This window comes from Peromyscus leucopus, unplaced genomic scaffold (genome assembly GCF_004664715.2).
Source record: "Peromyscus leucopus breed LL Stock unplaced genomic scaffold, UCI_PerLeu_2.1 scaffold_1578, whole genome shotgun sequence".
In the NCBI taxonomy this organism is placed as follows: Eukaryota; Metazoa; Chordata; class Mammalia; order Rodentia; family Cricetidae; genus Peromyscus; species Peromyscus leucopus.
In genome coordinates, this window is record NW_023504752.1 from 20,836 (window position 1) to 33,432 (window position 12,597).

Consider the following 12,597-nt stretch of genomic DNA (forward strand, 5'->3'; position numbering starts at 1 on the left):
CAAAGTCATTTAATCTGTCAGTTTCTCATTCATTTTTATGTCTTAATAATATTCTATTGTATGAATAAGCCACATTTTATTTCTCTCCAGTATTTGATAGCTATTTGAGTTGTTTTAACTTTTTTACTATTAGCAACACACTGCTGTAAACCTTCATGTACATGTTTCATAGGTGCACATTTTCAGTAGTTTGAGGATATATTCCTAAGGGTAGAATTGTTGAGTAACAGAGTAACAATGTTTTGCATTTTGACCAACCACCAAACTGTTTTGCCAAAGTGGCACACCATTTTACAATCTCACCAAATCCTTGTTTTTAAGGCTCTGATTTTTGTACAAAAGCATTCAATCATTCTGTCAGACCAAACCAGGAAAAGTAAGCTATAGTTCAGAGCTGTTCTATTCCATTTACTATGCAAAGCCATTCTTGGCGTTTGCAACTCTCAGCCCTTTTGAGTATTCTTGCAGTGTTCACCTTTTCCTCCACCACTTTTTTTTCTTCTTCTTTTTTTTTCTGGTTTATTTCTATCTATTACAAATGTATAAAAAATCCTCCATCAACGCTGCTGATAGAAGCAGAACCTTGAGAAATATACCTTTGGTTTGCCTCAGAAAAGGAACACATATTGCACTGTAAAGTTTATAATATTGGCGCAAAAATTGTGGTAATGTTACAATACCAGTTTTAAGAGTTTAGTGACTAATGGGGAGCCGATGGGATACATGCAGAACTGTGAAAGCGATCTCACTTAGCCAGCTGTACACGTAGACTGTAAATCTACATTCAGATCAATTCTGAACTAAAACTATCATCTCAGTTTATCTGTTGAGGTCAACCAGGAAACCCTAGAATATACCTTGATTTTTACAAAAAACAAAATAGGGGAGGGGTTTCTTCAGCATTTCAGTCCTAACAGGCAAAGTGTTCTCTCACTGTCAACATAGAATGAACTGCTGCTGGAGGTCAACTTGGGCTTTACTTTGCATTAGCACTTACATGCATAGTAGTCCAAGTTGTTGATCTCATGACTTTAAAAAGTAACTCTAAAAAAGTAAAATGGCCCTTCTTGGAAGACTAAAGAAAGACATCCAGCCACAGTTGTAAAAAGTCTCATCAAAACAATATACCCTTTTATGAATTACGCCTCAATTAAAAAAAAAAAAAAGTAGCCCCAAATAAGAAGCAGCTCTGAAAAAGAAAATATAACTTAAGATATTTGAAAAAAAAAATAAGGTGAATACAGGTTCAAAAATAATTAAGATACATTTTCTTAAGGCTACCTAGAATTAGGCTTTAAAGAATTCTACCATTTCAAGTTTACCACTAGCTACTAGATACCCATTTACAAACAAGATGTTCACTTTTTTTGTTTCTTTCTTTTTTTTTTTTAATTTCTTTAGAGCACTTTATTTGATTCAATGCACACTAAAAATATTCACTTCTTCGACAATTACGTCAAATAGTTTTCTGAGGAAGTCTACAGTCTGAACTGCTTAAACTGATTTTTTTTAAGAGGCAAATGATTTTCCACACATCTGCTGACACCTGAAACGTTTCTGATGTTGATTCTACTTTGGTCACTTTATAATTCTACTGTGTCCATACAAAAGTAGGACTACAACTTTTAATCCAACGGAGATGCGCACACAGTCTAGAGCACACTTGATTTGAGCATCACAACGAAGAGGAGAAAAATACACCAGATCAAGATGGTCTATCTGCTTCAGGTCCTACTCCTGTCCTCAGGTAGTAAATCAAGTTGGGTTTATTCCAATTACCATTCAAGTGGGGATTGGCTCGTTCTCAGGATTTACTTACAGGTCTCTTGGAAGTCATTTAAAGCCCCCAGTCCATGCACATGTCCCACTTGGTGGACAGATGAGTAATCTAACCCCACCGGGTTTATTTCAATATTTTGATATTTCAATAATAAGCTGCTTCTGAAGATTTTTTTTGAGAAGTCTGTTCTCTATTAAAATAAGATAGAACCTCAAAATATGAATGTGAACATTAGAAATAGACAGCATATATTACAAATCCATTCTTGATAGGAACATTAGTAAGAATACACATTAGCTTAAAAAACAGGCTCAGCAAATGTTGCTGATCTGCCAGAAGTCTGAGCTCACTATTTACAAATAAGACAAAGTGAAATACAGAAAATTGTACACATTTGGTAGCTGACAGATTTCTGTTTACCAATAGTGGTCTACTGGAAACTGGTACAAAGAAAGACTGGGTGAGAGTCAGTTGTCACCTTCTCAATCTAATTGACATGTACAGAAAATTCTGAAATAAATGTTCTGCCTTTTGAGGGAGTAACTGTATGATCGGATGATTTGACCAGTACGTGTAATTGTTTAGAAGGATTTTCTGGAAATGACGTCCATAAATCTGTATGATCCACTTCTGAAGTTTTATCATATTCATTTCAGTACACCACTGAAGTTGACCAGATGATCAATGGTTATGTTCTTATAGATCCTACATCTAAGTAGAAAATAAAACTACTATAGGGTTCTTTAAACCAAGTTAAAAACTAAGGCCCAATAGATCCAAATGAGAGAAAATACAGTGGCATGATTCAATGCATCTTTAGTGCCATTCAAGTGGAATCTGACTTACTCGATTTTTAACCAGAAAACAACCCATTTGTGTCTGTGTAGGGGGAGGCTTATAAGTTGTTTGAGTAACTGTGTGCTCTAGCAGAGACACATGATGCAACATAAGCCTCATAGGCTTGACTCAGTATCCTGCAGCAATTAACGCACATGATCATTTAAGTTTTTAACAGCCAGAAAACCATCTTCATTTGTAACAAATCCTCACTCTCATTCACTTCTGACTTTGTTCGTAAAGTTGCAGCATTCTCTCCCCATTTCGTGACAAGAACATTTTCTGTGTCCATTATTTCAATCTAATACTGTATGAAAGCTACCAGCTTCTTAAGGAGGTACCCACTGTACACAGGATATTCCAGTAACACTTAAATAAAAGGGCAGTTTGTTTTGTTTCCTTCTTCTGTTATTTCTTTCTTTTTAAAAATGACCGATTTAAGTCCACGTCACTTTACTTTATATGCACCGGTCTCTCATCTGACTTTAGGCGCTTTCTGCGAGGCTGTACAAAGTCTTCATCAGAGTCTTCCGTTACATCACCATCATCCTCTTCCTGCTCAAACTCTGGCAAAGGAGCGAAGGTCCTGTCTGAGTAGATCTCTGAGAGTTTATCTTCAAAGTACAATGCAACTGCTTTCCCTGCCTGAGCTACTTCTGAATCAGCCTTCAAATTAATCTCTTGTGTGTCTGCATAAACTTGAACAACTTTCATCATTTCATTAAACCTTTCACAGTTCTTGAAGATCAAACGGACATCAGCCACAAAATCATCTGGAATTTGGTAATGCTGGGAATGTTTTTTCTGAAGCTTCTTTTTCACCGTCGATAAATCCATTGGTTTCTTTATAATTTTATAGTAGTTCGGTATCGAAACAGGAACGGGCTCCTGGAATTCAATACTTAATTCATGGCAATAGAGGTAAAGCAGGAGACGTTCACATTTCCTTTGGTCCACAGGGCTCAAGCCCTGTGCAGTTTTCCCCTTCTTACTGTGTTGCATATTATCACAATCGTATTCCACTTCTGGCTTCCCAATATCTCTGCAAAATGTGCATATCCAGCCTCCACTTGGAAAGCTGAGAAGTGTTGGAACATGACAAGTAAGATGAAAGACCTTCGGACATTTTTCACAGCATAAAAGATCCCCTCCATTCTGGCAGACGGCACACCAGTCTTCATTTGGGTCGTCATCTTTGCTATTGCCATCTCCTCCAACCCTTGCTGACCTGTGCATGAGGTTTCGAACTGGAGACTTTCCATTAACTAGGCTACTGAGTCCTGACTGTTTGCAGCTTTCATTCATATCTGTAGGTTCAGTTTTCACGTGGTTCTCCAGGCCTGTTAATGTATCCAGCTCACTCTCTAGATGGAGGTTAGTTGAAAGAGGTGGTGTCAAACTACTTTCAGGACTGCTCAACATGCAGGCACTCCTCCTGCCATCCTCTGTCTTCTCTTGTTTCACAGCTCCTGAAAAGCTGCATATCTCTTCCTCAGTCCCAGGTTCTTGCTTAACCTTCACCTGGTCAGATTTGAAACTATGATTTTTCTCAGCAGTTCTTCCTGACGATCCACAGCTGCCTCGACTGCCAGTGCTAGATGTACTAGGGGGTCTCACAGGTGTGTGAGAATTGGATAAGCCTGAAGATCCGGGTGATAACGCAGAGGGTCCTGGGGAAGGATTCATGGTACTTGTAGGCTGTGGGGGTAGATGACTGCCTGAGATATATCTACTCAGTAGATTATCTAAACTACTTGAGCCAGCATCTTCCAACTGTATAGGTGGAATGTCTGGCAACGATGGAAGGTTTTCTGGGTTGGTGACGGAGGGAATTAGTTCTATTGCTGTAACAGATGGGCTGGTGGGACCTCGGTTTGCATTTGCCATAGTTGCTGTGGTAGGGCTTGTTGGGTTGATTGGGTTGTGTGCTGATACAACAGGAAAGGGTCCAGCGTGCCCTGGGTTTGAGTGTTGTCTTTGGAGGTGGGGCTGCAGCATGGAGTACTGAGGGCCGCTGTGCCTGGGGATCCCTGGGATTCTAGCAGCATTCTGAGCCAGTCTCATCTGATGGGCTTGAAATGCTCCACAGTTCATGTTGCCTCTTTGCATTGTTTGCACACTGATCAATCTTGGAGGCTGTTGCTGTAACATCTGGGGTGCTGTTTGCCTAGGATGCTGTTGCGTTGTTGTGGTTGTTGTTGGTACGGGAGCTGGAGGTTGCTGCATTCTCATCTGCTGTAACTGCTGATGTTTCTGTGCGTACACTTGTTGCTGCATGTGCTGGAGTCGAAGCTGTGCTAAGTTAATCTGTCCCGGGGTTTTACTAATGTGGTTTGTACCTGGAGGAACTTGCCCAACTACAACATTAGGAGTATAACCAGGAGCTGGCTTACTCTCTATTACTAGATTACCTAAATTCACTACATTTTTAGCCCGGAAGGTGGGATCACAATGGAAACGGATTGCTCCATTGGCAGCAGGAACAGGATCACATCGTGCTTTCAAAATATGACGTAACTGAAAAGTAATCAGCCGCTTGCTATACAGCAGTGCTGTGCTGCTGCCACTTGCAATGGCCCAGTTGGTAAAGTTCATGACGTGCTTCACCTGCCGGGAAAGGCCTGTGATATCATTCTGCTGCTGCAGGAGTTTCATTTGTCTTTCTTTTGTAACATTCTCTAGCTGCTGTAGGAGAGATTTTCCTTTCTTATTAATTTCATTGATAAGGGTGAAAATGGCCACTTTAATTTCCTGTTCTACTCGTTTGTTAGTCTCATTCACTTCTTTAATCCTATTTTGCACTTGTGTAGCGGCAAAGTGAACGTAATTCTTCTTTTCAAGAAGCTTAGCCAACAGATTTTCAATTGCACCTTTCTGATTTTGAAAAGCTTCTTCCAAAAACTGATACCTATGTTCTTTGTGCTCCAATAGCTGACAGTCTCTACACGTCAGTCTATCACATGTCTCACAGAACAGTTTCAACTGTTCTTGTTTATGTACAGGACAAAACACAGGGCGCTGACCAGATGCTCCAACAGACTCTGAGACATCTTCTTTTTTCCTGATTAGATGATCTTTAGTGAATCTTACTCTCTGATGGGCTTCAATGCATGTCTTACATAGCCACTCTCCACATTCTACACAAAAACCAACTGCACTTGCATTGTCTTCACAACTAGTGCAAACCTGTTCTGACTTCTCATCAGAACTGCTAGGAGCTTCAGATGTGTCTTTCACAAAATAATTATCCACAAGATCTATCTGTCTGCATTCTTGACGGCATACTGGACACCGTATTACACCAACTTGCTGGACGTCGCCGTTGCTGCCCCGGGGATGGGCACGCTGAGCTGGCGCTCAGGCTCCAGCAGACAGCGCAGGCAGAAGGAGTGCAGGCAGGGGAGCAGCTTGGGCTCCGCCTCACGCCGGCTCTGCAAGCTCTGCTGATACAAGGCGCAAGTGTCCAGGAGCGAGGCTGGTGGCCCGAGAGGCGGCCCCGACGAGGGACCCGGGGCCGGGGCCGGAGCCGACGCTGCAGCCGGGGCCGGCGTCGATGCCGCGCCCCCAGGAACCGTGGAGCCCACGGAGGCCGCGGGACCGAGGCGGCCTGGGCCGAGCCTGAGGAGGCCGCCGTCACCCCCCCCCCCTGTCGTCGGCCCAGCCGCACCGCCCTCCGCGCCAGCCCTGCCGCTTTCCTCCTCCTCCTCCTCCACCAGCACCGCGGCGAGAGGCGGCTCCGCCTCCTGCGCCACCGGCCGGCGGCCCCGGCGGTTACCGGCGCGCTGCCACTGCCCCCGCCGCCGCTCTCTGCCTCACCGCCGCCTTTGTTTTCCGCCATGTTTTCCCACTTTTTTTTTGTTTCTTTATCGAAAGAAAAATCTACCTTCAGACTATGAGGTTGGTGATGGGAGGGACTAGAAATCTTCATGAATCTTTACTGTTGATTAGTTAATAGATAATTGGGAAGAGAACAGACAAAATTGAAGTGAATCCTAGGTATCTACCTGCTGTGAGACACAAGAATATATTATAGAGATTCAGCTGTATATAATAAAGCTATACATAGAAAGATCAAGGTATTTTTCTAGAGGCATGCCATTTATCAGGGAATATTTGGTGTTATTCAGCCTTTAATATATACCAGCTGTCTTCTTCTGCTATGAAAATCTTGTGTGCTCATATACTACTAGGCCACATGGCAAACAGTTAAGTTTCTCAGTCCTTTTGCTGATCTATTAAGTAACACCTCTACAGAGCCCAGGAGACAGGCAAACTGTAGATGCTTAACCTTTTTTCCTGCAACTGAAGCTCAGACTTTCCTTCCCCATACTGGCCAAATGCCATTCTAGAGCATTTGACTCAGAACAAAAGATTTTTGCTGATCCAGGTTGGAGTGAAGGGAAGGCAGAATTCCTGGTCAGAGAGTCTCGTGGTTGGAGAGAAGGAACAAGGCGGATAGGCGGATTTTTTTTTTTTTTTTTTTTTTTGTAGAGAATAAGGATTGGGTCAGGTCAACAGAGTAGAAAGAGAAGAAATTAGCATGGATGGAGAAACTTAAGATGAAGTTGAGATTGAATTTAAGAGCTTACTAAAACTGAGAGGACAGAAAATGAAGGGACAGAGAGGAGCTGAGTTCAGGACAGAATTGAAGCTGTATAGACAGAATTTTGTCTTAGAGAAATAAAGTAAATGGACAAAAGATCATCATGTAAATAGATTCTTTTTCTTCAGATAACCCCATGCTGGACATAGTGTCTTCCCCTTGACTCTGGGAGGAATCGTCTCTGGGCAAGCCCTGGGAAAATTCCTATATCTACCTTTGGAATTTTCTTTCATCCATCTATCTATCCATCTATCCATCTATCTATCTATCTATCTATCTATCTATCTATCTATCTATCTATCAATCTATCTACCCATCTATCTATCTATCTATCTATCTATCTATCTATCTATCTATCTATCTATCTATCATCTATCATCTATCATCTATCTATTTATAGATATAGCCTCCCTATTTAGCACAGACTGGTCTGCAACTTTCTATGTAGACCTCAAATGGTGCTAGAAACAACTGGGCATTTGATATGGAAGAGTGAACTAGATCTTTATCTCTCTGCCTGCATAAAAATCAACTCAAAATGGACCAACTACCTTCATGTAAGACCTGATTACGCTGAAATTGCTATTAGAAAAGTAGAGGAAACTCACCAAGGTAGAGACATAGGTTAGAACTTTGTGAATTAAATCCATTCATCCAGGAAGTATGGCCAACCATTGATAAATGAGTTTTCAAAAAAGTCACCATATGAACTAGTCTGGATATTATCAAAAGAAAAAAATATTTGCCTATGTGTGAATTACACACCCTTGGACATTGTTGGCAGAGCACACATTGATACAATCATCATGAGACACAGTGTGGAGATTTCTCAAAATGTGAAACCATGTCTGCCCTGTGATCCAGTCATCCCAACATTCTGGACATAACAAAGGAAAGGAGGTCAGGATGCCAAAGAGACCTCTGTACTGCCCCATGTATCTGAGACCTATTCCTGACAACCAGGCTATGGAGTTAACCAGCGTGCATCAAGGGGTGAACTGATACAGCACAGTACAGGACCCCTTACAAAACCAAAACCAGACCCTGCTAGATGGCCCATGCTGGCTGTGATTCCACAGGAAGAGACTTGAGCTGCTCTTTTAGTTTCTTCCGACAGCGGTTTGGTTGTAGGGGGCCAGGACTTCTGTCATTTTGGAAGCCTCTCAGTCTCTAGTTCACATGACAGTACAGATCATCCCTTGTCCCTTGAAGGAAGCTCTGTCCCCTCAAGAGGATGTGAATGGCAGGGCAGAAATACAAGTTGAAGAGGGAACCAGGTTACAGGCTACACAAAGGCACTGCCTTGTGATTAGTAGTCAGGGCTCTTGTGAGCATTTCCACACCCAATTATAAGGATCTTTTTTGATGATGTTGAGCTAGGACAACTGCAGAGAAAAATGGAAGTATTTCAAAATGAATCAAAACCTAATCCTTTAATAATGTATCTACCATACATCCACATGTCTGTTGAAGAAGAATGTAGTTAGGCCTTATAATTCAGGAGGTACAAACCTGTCACCCCAGTATCCAGGATTCTGAACGGGAGTATCAGGAATTGTAGGTCAACCTAGGCTACATAGCAAGACACTGTCTCAGAAAAAGAAAGGGTGATACTGAGACTTATGGTCAACTTGAGCCAACCTGAAGGACATTATGGTATGAAAAATTAACCTTAAAAGAGAGAAATACTTCATATGTGGAGCCTAAAACAAAATTCTCCATTAGTGATAATAGCAGGATAGAGAGATGTTTCTAGGTTGTAGACTAGGCAGTATGTAGGAGGAAGAGGGCAGAGATCTAATGCACAGAGTGAAGACCAAAGTGCATCATGGAGAATTAGTGCTGCTCTCACCACAGGGAGAAATGGTACATTCAGAAGACAGACATGCTGACCAATTCCACCATCAAAATATTCATATAGATATAAATCAGGACATCAGAGCATGTGCTTCAAATATACAAAGGAATTTATTGTAGCAAGAAAACGGTCTCTTTATTCAGATATTTGTGCCATATATCTTTTTGTCTGGTGCCTGTCTTTCTTGGTAACACCTTTGCAGAACAATCTTATGCCAAGCTCTGAGCATATCTTCAATGGATGATCTTCACCTGGATGCACAATGCATAAAGTCATCAGTCACTCAGCTCTCACTGTCTAGGACCTTTCCTTAGAGACTATCTTTATGGTTCAGTTCTCTAGGTATTGGTTGATGTCACTCTCTAAAAGGGGCCCACTATAAAACGCCCTCAAATTACTGTCAGTGTTCTCTATGTCTGTCCCTTGCAGCTGGCAGTATTTCTGATGAAGAAGTGGTGTCCCTGCATAGGTGATCAAGGAACAGTAACAGAAGATGACTGCATACAGAAGATAGAGGGGATTGAGCAGCACCTCACTCTCACATGGCTCCTGCCAGGACAGAGAGGCATTACCTCAGTGAGGTAAGTCTCCAAGTTGCCTCAGACACTGTTCCACCAAAACAAGGAGTTAGTACAAGGACCTGTGTGCTACCTGGATCAGTAGACATTTTCTCTTGTTGCTCTTAGTCCATCTGCTTGTAAGTTTCTGGCCCAAATTCTCTGTCAATCAGAAGAAGCCTCTTCCATCAAGGAGACCTGAAAACATGGCATTTTGGTAAGATTACTAAATGCTCAGTTGTCCATCACCCTGTAACCAATCATAACTTCCCATGGCCTGAGCAGAGGAGAGTCACCTGTGTGTCCCCCTTCCATCCAGTGTGTTAGGGCTTGAGTGGCATCTCCTGCTCTAAGCACCATCCAGTTGAAAATGTCTCTTGCTGAGTATGGTCCCAGGAGTCTCTCAGATAGCCCCAGTATAGGGTCACACAGGCAGCAAAGGTCTTTCCCAGCCTGCTGCCTGGGGACACAAAGCCTCAGCAACAGCAATGTCCCTACAGGATGTCAGAAGAAAACAGCTGGGATCTTTGTATGAAATACTGCTGAAAATAGTATCTTGGGGTGTACTAAGGTGTGGTTTTGGGGTATACTACAGTGTGGGCCTAAGGAGGGTTGTGAATTTGACCCTTAAATCCCTTTAGGTGTCTCTGAGTTATCTTAGGAGGTAGGAATATGGCAGGAGACCATGAGCCACCCAGAGGAACACCCTCACTGTCAGGCTGGGGGTTGCCATTGTTTTTCCATCTACAGATTCTATCCACGATCACGCTTAGAACCAGCTCCATCTCTGAATCCAACTGTCAAACACTCCAGACTTCACCTTGCTTCCACTCAAAGCACAGCTGGTGGGTCTTACCTTGCACAGGAATGGATGCCCTGGGGCAAAATGTGCACATGGCATGTGCTGGCTTCACATGGCTCCTGCGAAGCAGTAGAGCAGGGTGGTAAGTGATTGCGTTGGGGATAGAGACAGGAACAAGCTGAGTTAGAGGAATTTGAGCATTTCCAGGAGGGAAATCACATGGAATATGAAATTACCTTGCTTGAATGGGAATCCTCTCCCATTCAAGCAAACTTCACTAGTGTCAACTATGCATGAGGTACATTGGAAGGAGTGTGTGTGTGTGTGTGTGTGTGTGTGTGTGTGTGTGTGTGTGTGTCTGTCCAGATACAGAGTACAGAAGAGTGCATCCACATGACTCAGGTTGCAAAGCAACAAGCAGGTTCACCAGTATAGTGCTGGGGTGAGTGTGAAGGTGTCTGGATCTGGTGGGAACAGGAAGCAAGCTGTCTAGTAGGCCAGGATGGTGCTGAGAGCTGCACCATAAATAATGGACTCACCTGTTCCCACGCACTCTACCTTGCCAAATGAGCACAAGATGGACACTCCATGCAAACTCGTCCCTCTGTTTTTGGCTCCAACCTGGTCAGCAATATTCATCTTGAACACATACAAACTGGGCAGACCTCTGGAGTCCTCCTCTGCTTCCAGTGCTGCTGTCTCTTCTAATGACTCATAGGTATACCTGGAGACAGGTAGCTGGACTGATGATCTCTCTGTGCTTGGAAGGTCCTCTGAGGCCTGTTTCCTAATGACCACAGCACTCCGTGGATCCTTGTTTAAAGGACTTCCGGTCCCACAGAGTGCTTCACTTTACTGGCACAATTGTGGCACCACCAGCCATCATGAACCTACCTACAAGGGAGAGTCAGGAGGATCATGAGTCTTGTCAGACCTACCTCCCAGAATTCTTTCTCAGTTCTCATGGTACAGGTGATCTGAGAAGGGTGTGGCATGCCCCCTCCTCCCCTGTCTTCATCTGCAGACACAGGAACCCTTTGCTCCTAGTTTCAGCCTGTGATAGGAACACAGCTTCTAAACTTCCTACCTGGCTCTCCTGCGCCGCGTGCATCTTCAGCATGCTGCTCTCCACTCTCTGGTTTCAGCTTACGGGGAGCACAGTGCCTCCAACAGCACTTGAAACAGACACAAGAAAGAGGCCTCTTAGGAGAATATGCAGGTCTTCTGCTTGGCTGTGCTGGCCCTGTGCAGTGCTGGCCCCTCAGTCTGATTCCTCCTGAGCGTCTGCCCCATTGCTCTCTTCACCCACTCTTCTCCTCATCCTTGCCCAGCCTCGGCCACTCTCCTCTGCTGTCTATCTACATCTAGGTCAAGTTTCTCAGGAAGGATACTGTGGGATTTGCTTTCTGGTGTGATAATATAGTATCACCTATTCCTGCAATCTGTTTATTTAAAAGCATATCATTTAGTCCAGGAAATAGCGTAGTGAGTAAAGGTACTTGACCCCAAGCCTGGGGACCTTAATTCATTCCCTAGCGACCCACATGGTATAAAGACAGAACTGATTCTTGCAAGTTAATTTCCACACACATATAGTAAATAGTTTTTTCTTTAAAGAAAAGAACACCATTTTCAAAAAAGGGCCTAGATACATAAGTGCATTGGAGCCTCTCCACCTACCTGTCACCTTGGCTGCCTCCGTGGTCCTTTAAGCTCACAGGCAGGATTTTGTTGCAGCCTAGGCGCTCCCTCTTTTCCGTTGGTAGGCAGCAACACAAACTTCTTAGGCCTTTTATAATACTGCTCTGTAGGCTCTTCCAAATGCGCTTTCTAAAGGGGGCTCTGGGTGCAGTCTGCCTCCGGCCACTGAGGTGTCCCTGGGGTATTTCTGGGAGGATGGGCTGAGGTCTTTTTCTTGTACAATGGGACCTCATCCTGGGCCTCCTTGCTGGAGAATGGGGGTGATATATCTTGTGAGGTCATTTTGTTCTTTGAACCAGCTGTAGCCACACTGTGGGGCTGCCCCCTGAGGTCCTCTTGAGGTGAGGTTTGTGGGAGAGATGAGGCGATATTTTCACCTGGTATATTGACATCTTTGCACTGAACTTCCTCCTTTGGGGTGTGATGAGATAAAACCTCCTGTGAGGACGCCTTGTTCTT

The 12,597-nt window shown here is 43.5% G+C and overlaps 1 long non-coding RNA gene and 1 pseudogene across 2 annotated transcripts; both read right to left on the bottom strand.

The window, feature by feature from the left end:
* Window positions 1-1,378: 1,378 nt before the first annotated feature.
* LOC114689215 lies at window positions 1,379-6,494 on the bottom strand (annotated as a pseudogene).
* A 2,672-nt stretch (window positions 6,495-9,166) lies between these two features.
* On the bottom strand, window positions 9,167-12,326 carry LOC114689219. Of its 2 annotated transcripts, XR_005090599.1 has the most exons (7): window positions 12,118-12,326; window positions 11,525-11,612; window positions 10,977-11,161; window positions 10,492-10,556; window positions 9,932-10,129; window positions 9,730-9,833; window positions 9,167-9,329 (listed from the first exon to the last, which is right to left on the bottom strand). It is a non-coding gene; the product is annotated as an uncharacterized LOC114689219 (long non-coding RNA). The 2 variants fall into 2 exon arrangements; XR_003733873.2 differs by having other exon boundaries at window positions 9,932-10,556.
* Between the last annotated feature and the right edge of the window lie 271 nt (window positions 12,327-12,597).